Here is a 10,996-nt window from a genome sequence, read left to right on the forward strand (position 1 = left end):
TACCAATTTGTCTCTTTAGTTAACTTCCCCGTCTTCCTCTTCTTTTGAAGAGATTCCAATAGATCATCCCATATCTTTCTTTCATGTATACCTTACCTTCCTCAGCCCTTAACTTCCCAACCCCCCTAATTATGCCCTGCATTTCATTAGCAAACAATCTCCAAGACCCTTGCACATAGCCTCTTCCTTTGAGTCTCTCTATGGCTTCCTCAGTTTGTCTGACAAATAATCATTGTTTAAAAGTAGATTATTAACCCTTAGTTTCCTAGTGGGAAGCCTATTTAGTTTAGCTTCTTCTCCTCCAAGCGCATGTCATCCCCACTTAAGGGGGATATGATCAGACAGAGCAATGCTAGCGTCAATGGACATTTTAAAAGTATGAGGTACCCAAGTGGCCTGTTGGTTGAAGAACACCTTGTCAATCCTAGAAGAGAACCCAAAGTATGAGATACCCAAGTGGCCTGTTGGTTGAAGAACACCCTGTCAAACCTAGAAGAGAACCCAAAGTATTGCAAGCTAAAATAAGTATGTCCCAGGTCTGGAGCTCCATCTCCCATCTCCCAACAACCATCCCTTAGGCCTAGCTTACCTCTCAAACCTTCCCATTTCATCTTTTCATGACCCATCAGCATAGTGCTCCCCCCCACACCTATCCTTTTATTTCCCATATTGAAGTCCCCCGTGAGAATGCAATGCCCATGGAAATTTAAGTTAGCTATCCATTCCCATGTTAAGAATTTGTGGTGCTCATGCTAGGTGACACAAATGGAGGAGAGAGAAGACACAAAGTCATACAAGAAATCTCTTGCTTATTAAATTGCTTACAAATGCAATTGGGCTCTACTCTCACTCAAATTGTGAAGAGTTCCCATCCTTTAAATAGGAGGAGGCCACCCCTTTGGGGTGCCTTTACACACGACCTTAATTTCAACCATTCAATATTGTGCCCAAGACTAATGGTTACAATGCCTATATTCTAATACCCCCCCTCAATACTAGCTATGAATGCTTGGAATGGGTGGTATTGCACATAGAATCCCCCCCTTAATCCATGTTGAGAAAACGTGGTGCTCATGCTAGATCAAGTGTGTGGAGAGGAGAGGCTCAAAAAGTACAAGAACAATATCTTGCTTATTAAGTTGCTTATACATACAACTAGACCTTGCTCACATACAAAATGCCTCATCTTTAAATAGATGAGCTAGTGGACCTTAAGTCCCTTCACACTCACACCCTTCTCTCACCCTTCTACATAACCTTAGTCTCTCATCTTTAAATAGATGAGCTAGTGGACCTTAAGTCCCTTCACACTCATACCCTTCTCTCACCCTTCTACATAACCTTAGTCTCTTATACCCCCCCTTAATACCAACTATGAAAGAATGGAATAGGTGGTATTGGACAATAGATGAGCTAGTGGACCTTAAGTCCCTTCACACACACCCTTCTCTCACCCTTCTACATAACCTTAGTCTCTTATACCCCCCCTTAATACCAACTATGAAAGAATGGAATAGGTGGTATTGGACATAAGATGCCTTTATAACATTAGGCGTACAAGGCTTGAATATAGGTGTGGTTATCTAGGATTTACAAAAGAGTTCCTAGAGCCTTAGAGACTAATACAATGTTGCCATCTAAGTCTTTATTTGTTTGTCGATGAAGATGTACACCTCAATGATGGTGCACCCCACTCTTTGTGTTTGCTTGACTTCTTGTAGATGACATGCTTTAGACATACATGCCATTTCTTCCACCACATGCTTTCCACCTTGACCATTCTCACACAATGATCAAAAGCAGGTTGCCACCATTGCTTAAGTGGTTTGCTTATAGATGTTCCTACAACATGCTTGATGCTTCCTTGAATACCATATCTCCTCCATGGGCAATGAGGTAGATTTAAATGGGAAAGGGAAAGGGAGGGTCTTACCACTTGCCTTATGAATTGGTCAAGGGCAGTGTCTACTCCACAATTACAACAACTTTTGTGCATGTTGGTTAAATGATACCCATTAGGGTTTGAAGGTTCAAGCTTAATAAAAATGCATAATTGGTTGAGGTAAATGCTTAAACCAATAAGGTTTATCATCCTTGGCTCAAGATGGAGAGGGTATGGCTCATAATGTTGCCAATGCCTCTTACAAAAGTAATGCCAAAAGATGCTTAAAATCATGACAAACAACAAGGTAGAGCATTTAGGGATTCTATGCTCAACCTTACAACTCATCTTATACGATGAAAATGCAGAATATGCAGCGGAATGACATGCCTTGGGCTTGGGAAATGAGAACATATGGCTTATGGCATGCCTATGCCTCTTACAAACAAGGGCCTCAAGGGTAATACACAACAACATTAAAGATGAACACTTAGTGTACATGTGTTCAACTTTAAAACCACTCAAAAATCTGAGTTTGATGATGAAAAAACCAGAATTATTCAACCTCTTTAGCTTATGAGATGAAGACAATTGGTTCATGGTTGCACCATTTCTCTTTGGAAGAAACGGGTTGACGACGATGAAGACTTGAAATGTAGCATTTATGGTGTGTGCCCGGCCTCCATGTTGATGAAGAAGAGCCTTCTTAATGTAAATGACCTCCTCCTTTGATGGTTGAGACCACCTTAGTGTTGAGCAACACTTTGGTTGATGATTAATATCACCATTAGTGTGTATAAAACACAATTAGTGCTAAAAGGTACATTTTTAGTGTCAAATGACACTTATTTTGGTGATTAGTTCACCATTAGTGTTTGATAACACTATTAGTGTTTAAGAATACTTTAAAATAACCTCTTTTTACTGGATTAATAGAGTAATTAGTGTTAAACAACATAATTAGTGCTTAAAAGCACACTTTAAATCACTTTGAGAGCTTAAAAGTTGATGTTGATGTTGAAGCTTGTTGAGCATGAGGCTTATGGCTACCTCATGTGGATGGGAGCTCTACAAAGTCAAGAGAAAGATCAACTACAAGCATTCACAAACTCTCATGAGTGATTAGAGCAAATGGGGAATGATGTGAGCAAGAAAAACCTCCAAAATGAAGCTTTAATGGAGAGCTTGAAGTTGAAGATGAACCCCCGCCTGGTCTTTTGCTTCCAGCCCCCGGTGAATGCGTAGACAATTGAAGCTCAAAATAGAGCTGTAGCTTCTCCACTCATTGGGCTACAATAGCCCTAAGAGCCCATCTCTAATGGTGGTCTTCAGTCGGGCTATGGCTGTACGACCAGCAAGCGAAACAGAAAACAGAAGGCAACGCACTCAGAAGCAAATGCCATAGCAGCGCCATATTAATCGAGGAGATTGGCTGTACGAAATCATCCGCCCGGAGGTGCTCTTCATTTCCTTAGTTGAGATCTCCCCACGATGTTGCCTCTACAAGCTGGTAGAAGGCCTCCAATGGAAGAGGGTTGAGCTCCACACAAGAAGGATAAGCAAAAAATGGATATTTTTGACCTAATCTACACCACAAGTGGTTCAAATCACCTAAGCTCTAGATACCATGTTAAGAATTTGTGGTGCTCATGCTAGGTGACACAAGTGGAGGACTCAGGAACCATCTCTACCTCTCTCCACTACCCCCTTGATCCCCTTCTTTTTGAATCCCCTTCCAAGCTTCCTCAACTTGCCAATTAAATTTTTGAACTAATGAAGTCCCACTATCATCTTCTCCTAATGGGTTAAAAGGATTAGGGTACATCACTAGGCTTAAACTGCCAGATTGTTTACTTCCCTGGTTATTCCCAACACCACCCCCACTTGCCTTTTTTATGGCTTCATCTTAAGCCTGTCTCACACTCATTTTCCCCTTTACTATTTTCCAGCCACCCTCTCCACTAGAGTCCCCCATATTCTCTTCAATATTTTTACCCTTATCCTCTAACCATTTACCCTTATCACCTTCCATTTCCCCACTTTTCATCTCTCCCCCTAACTTATCCTTTCTTTTAACCTTTGCTCTTACAGGCTCCCTTTAGCACAGTTTCTAGAGATATACCCGAACCCCCCACATTTGAAGCATGCACCAGCAAAAGGACCAAATTTCAACATCAATTCCATCTTACCTAAGTCTCTTAAGTCCACCTCTATAGATTTAGGAGTTTCAACTGCTCTATTCCATGCAATACAAACACATTTGCCTTGCCAATTGCTAGCTTCGTCCTTAGGTAAATAAAGCACCGAGCCAATCGCACGTACAATCTCCCTCAAAGCAGGACAAAGCCAAGGGGGAAAACCTATGATTACAACCCACACCAAACTTCTATTAACATCAAAGAAGGCGGATCAAAAGGAATCACATACATCAACCTGTGATCCATGAACAAGGGGCTCTGGCAAAGAGTTCTGGAATAGCTTGTGCCTTGGTAAACAAAACGTTAAAGAAACCTTTACCTAAATAAAAAACTGAGATACCACACTACCATGAAAAAAGTCATCCTCCTGCAACCATCTCGCTACTTCAGCTTTTGATGGGATCCTACCTGAACAAAAGACAATCACACTACATAGAGAAAACAAATCAATCTGGCTCCTCACTATATTAGGGGACACTTGCAAACATACCTTCTCTCCTCTAGTTAGCGGTTTCTGAGCATGCATAATGAGCCTCTTGACTACTTTCTCAGGCAAGGACTTCTTGTAGTCCCTTCCCTCATCTTCTGTTGCTCGTGTTGGAATTAGGGTTAGGGTTGCAACAATGCACACACACAAGATAGAGAAGCTTGAGAGCACACAAACTCACTAGAATAGAATGAAAAAATGTGTGCTAGATACAAAAGATAAGTACACACCCCAAAATGAGTAGAGAAGAGGGTGTACATATGCACGGGGGGGGGGGGGGGGGGACTCCTAGTGAGGGAAAAAGTACCTCGGTAGTCCTAAGTGTGTTCACACACATCACTACCATATGATGCTATAAATCTCCCCCTGGAGTGATGATGTGAACATGTACAGCATATGGCCGATCAATCCTAAAAATACAGTAAGTCCAAAGCTTTATGAAAAGCGTCGAATTTTTCACGAGGAAGAGCCTTCATGAATAAATCTGCCATATTGTCATGTGTAGGCACATAGACCAAGTTGATCTCTGTTGTTGTTGCAGGAGAGTCTTTCCCTAACATAGTGGTAATGCACCTCAATGTTCTTAGTGCGAGCATGAAACACTGGGTTCCTTGTTACAACTGCTAATGCACTCTGGCTGTCAGTGAAAATCGTAGTGCTAGACGATTGTTCTTAGTGCGAGCATGAAACACTAGGTTCCTTGCAACTGCTAATGCACTCTGGCTGTCAGTGAAAATCGTAGTGCTAAACGATTGTCCCCAACAACACCCAAATCAACCATAAGACATCTGAGCCATACACACTCAACTATAGCTATAAAAGCTGCCTTGTACTCAGTTTCACAACTGGAAGTGGCCACTGTAGGCTGCTTCTTGTTTTATTGAGCCATGATATACATGAATCACCAAGGCGAAAGCAAAACCCACTAGTGGACACTCGTGTGTCATAACATCCAGCCTAATCCGAATCACTAAAAGCATGTAGTTGTGACTCACCCCCTTTTGGATAAAACAATCCAAAATACTGAGTGCCCTGTAAATAGTGAAAAACCCGCTTAATAGCTTGCCAATGCTTCGTACCTGGGCTATGCATAAATCTGCTCAACTGTGAGACCGCATACTGTATATATGGCCTCGTGTTGTATACATAAAGAAGGGATCCAATAGCCTGTTGATGCAAACTAGCATCAAAAGAGTCTCCTGCATCTTGAAGACTAAGTCGAGTACATGTCTCCATGGGTGTAGCAACAGGTTTATAGTCTTCAAGATTAAACCTCTTCAATAGCTTCTGTATATATTTAGACTGTAGCATAACAATGCCATCATTGGACTGCATGAATTGAATCCCCAAATAGTAATGCAACGGCCCCAAATCTGACATCTCAAATGATGATTTACAAATCAGCCGCCTTAAAGGCTGAAATCTAATCTATACCGGGACCCGTGAGCAGCATGTCATCAACGTATAGAACGATGACCAAAAATGTGTCCTTACTCCTCTTCACATAGATCTTCACATAGAGGATACTCTTTGTTGGACTGTTACAAAAATCATTTGCAACCAAGTATGTATGAATCTTCTTATACCATGCTCTAGGAGCCTGCTTAAGGCCATAAAGAGCCTTTTTCAACCTGCATACTTTAGAGTCTTCTCCTATCACAACAAAACTAGGAGGCTTTGATACATACACCTCCTCGTGTAAATCACCATTCAAGAATGCATTCTTAATGTCCAACTGATGTACATTCCACCCATGATGTGCTGCCAAAGCAATGAGACACCTAATGGTAGTCATACGTGTTAAAATGCAAGCAAAGTGATGAGCTATGGTGGATCAAACGCAAGAATCAACATCATTAGCAAAGTGATTAGATGATGATTAAGATAAGATTAGTGAGCCATTAACTGATAGCTTAATGTAGGCATGGATACTCAAAAACTAGCAAATTACTCATTAGGCTAATGCCTCAATTTATACAAGTTTGTCCATGATCTGCTCCACTGATTTGTTCCTTGATTTGTGCCACCTCCCCTACATCTGAGGAGACACCTCATTCTTGATTCACTCCACCTCTTTTGCTTGATTCTCTCCACCTCTTCAATTTTCCCAAAATATCTCCACACATCCTAGAACTTCTCATTCTACCCTTTATTCTCTCCCAGTAGATACCTCTCACCTTTTCACTGCTACTCACTCATTTACAGATTCTCTTTTACAGCCTCTTGCTAAGGGCTTGTTCCCGCACACACCCATTCACTTGTATATTTCAACACAAGCTAGCGCCCCCCTATGATGGGAAGTTGTATTTGGTGCCTCAAAGGCAAGACCCAATGACACATACTTCGACAAGGCTAAGGTAAGCTCTTGACTTGAATATATTTGGTGCCGTCGCACGGCTAGGGCCTTGGTTAGGGCTTAGCTCCATTTTTCATCCATTCCAAGCTATTAGGAGATCACTCAATATTGCCTAGCACTTCAATTCAGGTACATTCTTTAAGGTTGCCACAATGTTTTTATATTCACCTTTGTCCACACTCTTCAGAAGCACTACTAGTGCCTCATCATCCTCTACCTTCTTACTAATGGCTGCCAGTTGTTGCTTAATGCTTTTGTATTTATTCAAGTGTGTGATTAAAGGTTCACTTTCCTTCATATCAAGTTTGTAGAATTGTATTAGTAGATTTATCTTTGAATTTTTTGCTTGAGTGCCAAATAATTTATTGAGTTCATCCCATGCATCTTTTGCCCATTGTATCCCTGTGATGTGGTGAATGATTTCATCATTTAAACTGAGTGCAATGAGTCCTAATGCTTTCTCATTCTTGCTCTTCCACTCATTCTCCCCAATCACCTCTGGCATTCATCTCTTCCCTCAACTAGCCCCCACAGATTTTTCCTCATTAGCAAATACATGGTCTTTGTTTGCCATGTATAAAACTGTTCCCCATTAAATTTAGCTATTTCTTGTGCCGTGCTCATGATGATGTGAAGGGGGTCTTACCTCTTGATCCAATTCAAGATTCAAGGGTAGTGTCTACACTTTTACAACTCAAATTTGGTGTTAAATGATGATTACAACATATTTATCAGCATAATTTCATCAAAAATTACATAAAGCCAAGGGTAACAAATTTGTACTAAATGGTTGGAGTATCAAGCTATCTCTGAATTGTAATATGAAGTTATAGGGATATGTATCACATACCCAATGGTAAATTTGAGCCCTCAATTGCACCAAAATACAGTGATTAGTGCTTATTCATCATTGATTATAGTAAAATAATCCCTTATTTTGTGTGCAAAAAACAGAGTGTGCGGGGAGGCCAGATCTGGTCCCTTAGAATTCAAATGAGCTCAGATCCTTTCAAGGCCATCAATAGCAGTTAGTCTAGTAGAGGATCAAGCTAAGAAACAAAAGATTTGACCAAACATTGAATGCTTAATCACTATTTTACCAAAGTCACTTCCAAAGCTTGATTCCACTTTTCCTTGAAGAATTTCTAGATTCTGAGGCCACCACCATGCTCAGAGCATCCAAAGACCCTTTGGGCTAGCTCCATTGCTCCCAATTCCAAGTAGTGAATCCACAATTGAAGTTTTTCCTAGAAAAAGCAGCGCTGGTGTTTTCGTGAAAATCGGTAGCTCCACCTGACGGTTTGACGTGTTGAGGCGTCCATTTAAGAATCCATTTAAATGGATTTAAATCCATTTAAATCCTTTTCAAATTCTTAAATCCATTTTGAGGATTTCAACCCTTTTCAAATTCTTGAATCCATTTAAGATTCAGTGAAATTTAATAGCTTAGTTAAGCACCCAAGATTCTATTATAATACACACACACACACACACACACACACACACACACACACACACATGCACACCACACACACACACACACACACACACACACACACACACACACACACACATATACACACATGCACACATATATATGTTTATGTATATACATACATACATACATACATACATACATATATATATATATATGTATGCATGTATGTATGTATGTATGTCTGTATATATATATATATATATACATGTATATATATGTTACATACATATATACATATATATGTATGTATGTATGTATGTATATGTGTATATATATGTATGTATGTATGTATGTATGTATGTATGTATATCCATATATATGTATATATGTATACATGCATGTATACATATATACATATATACATACATACATACATATATATGTATGTATGTATGTATGTATGTATGTATATCCATATATATGTATATATGTATACATGCATGTATACATATATACATACATACATACATACATATATATACACATATACATACATACATACATATATATATATACACACACACACACACACACACACATAGATATACATATACATATACATGTATATATACATATATACATATATACATATATGTATATATGCACATACGTACATACATCTATATTTGCATAGATCAACGCGGGGAATTTTTTTGGCGAGCATTTTTTAGCGAGCGCTTTATCGGGCGAGCAAATTCCAAAAAGATACCCTCCACCCCTCCATGAAGAGAGAGAGAGGGAGAAGATAGTTGGAGAAAGTAACATGACATAATTATTTAAGAGGGAGAGGGTGATAATGAGCCAAAGGAAGTGAAAATAGAAAAACATGACAACATCACATCCTCTACATCGAGGTTATTGCTTCAAACTGAAAATAAAACCAAGTTCATTCACGTACAACTTCCAAATATAGAAATGTGAAAACCATCATCTTTACTACTATGGGCCTTGCTTGTCCTCTGGAGCGTAGGCACAAAGTAAGCGAATGGTGTTCGTACCCTTTCGTACTTCCTCTAGCAAGACACGCTCAGACAATTCATCAATAAACCCATGGGCTTGCCATATCACAATTAAGCCCACCACTTTGGCCTTAACTTAAGAAATAGCATCATCACTACCAGCAAGTGGAAAGGATGTGAGACCTTTCCATGCTTGTGCACCATCTATGGTCTTCTGCTTGACCTCCACATTGGTGGCCTCCATTTGGATATGCGCAGCAACAACTTCAATGCTAATATTTGACGAGGCCATCACAAACAAAACGAAGGAGCGTTTAGGGTGGTGTACTCTACTAACAGGGCTTGGTGGCAAAGGTGTTTAACAAAGTGCTTTAGAGCTTATGTCTATTATAGCAGTGGGAGAGGTGAACACTACTTTTACAATAAACAAAATAAAAAACAATTTTTATCTTTTTTAATGTTAATAATAAAGGCATCTTTCCTTGAATTTCTACAACATAATAATAAAGGCATCTTTTTAACTTTTTGGGAAAGAGAGAGTATGTATTAGAGGACCTTCATTGTTTCTCTTCTCTCCTTTTCTCGCCATTCCCCTGTCATTTTTGCAGGATTTCAAACCGATGAATGCTCATAATGTGAATACAATTCATCAATACATGACAATGACAACGTTCTACAATACTAAAAATGCACAACCAATAGTGAGAGGGGAAAGAGGGGGGGAGAAAGACATTGCACAATTGAACCCTCTACAATGAGGTTGCTTCACAAAGGTTACATAGGTGCCAAAATACATGTCCATGTATTCAATTGTCTAAATTAGGGTAGGTTCTCCTACGAGATAAGGCATTGTAAAGCTCAAGGTCCAATAGGATAGGTTGGTCGGTGGATGAACATATTCTCACTCTGGCTTAAGCCTAGAACACGCAAATAAATGAAGTACAAGTGCTTGCATGCAAGATACAGCTTCTTCTTGGATTCTCTATTTACAAAATCTGGACATGTACAATATGGTTCATCTTTCACATGCACATCATATTTTCCCACATGTGCATCATCCCCGTGTGATTCGATCTTGAAAACTTCATGCTTGTGCTCCACTCTCTGCACTTTTTCTACCACCGTACCTTTCATTTTCAAAGCGGCCTTTGTTTTTTGGATGGTTCCTTTGATATCAATGTGTGGTACTTCACTCATGCCATTTTGCATGCCTGAGCCACCAGCCTCTATGTTAGTAGTGGGCCCATATGGCAATTCTTTTGAAGTTGTAGTTGTAAAAAACCTTGAAGCTCCACTGCTACGTGATGGGGTGGGCATACCACACCTTCTAGATTCTTGCTTTCCACTTTGTATCCACCTTCCCATAATAAAAATACATCCTCGTCTGTGAGGTTAGTTCCTAAAGCAACTAGCCATATGTTGGGGGTGGATTAGGCTTTGGGTCTATGTTGGTGTCCACAATATAGCAATGAAGCACATGGTCAGGGTAGAACCATGTCCATTGTCTAATGAGACCATTAGGGTGCTTGTGATAGCCTTCAAAAGATGGTGTAGGCACACCCTTCACAGATCCTTCTATGTGTTGCCCACACCTCTTACCCCCACGAGGTGTTCCG

This window comes from Cibotium barometz, chromosome 58 (assembly GCF_041138505.1).
Source record: "Cibotium barometz isolate CiBa-2024 chromosome 58, ASM4113850v1, whole genome shotgun sequence".
NCBI lineage: Eukaryota > Viridiplantae > Streptophyta > Polypodiopsida > Cyatheales > Cibotiaceae > Cibotium > Cibotium barometz.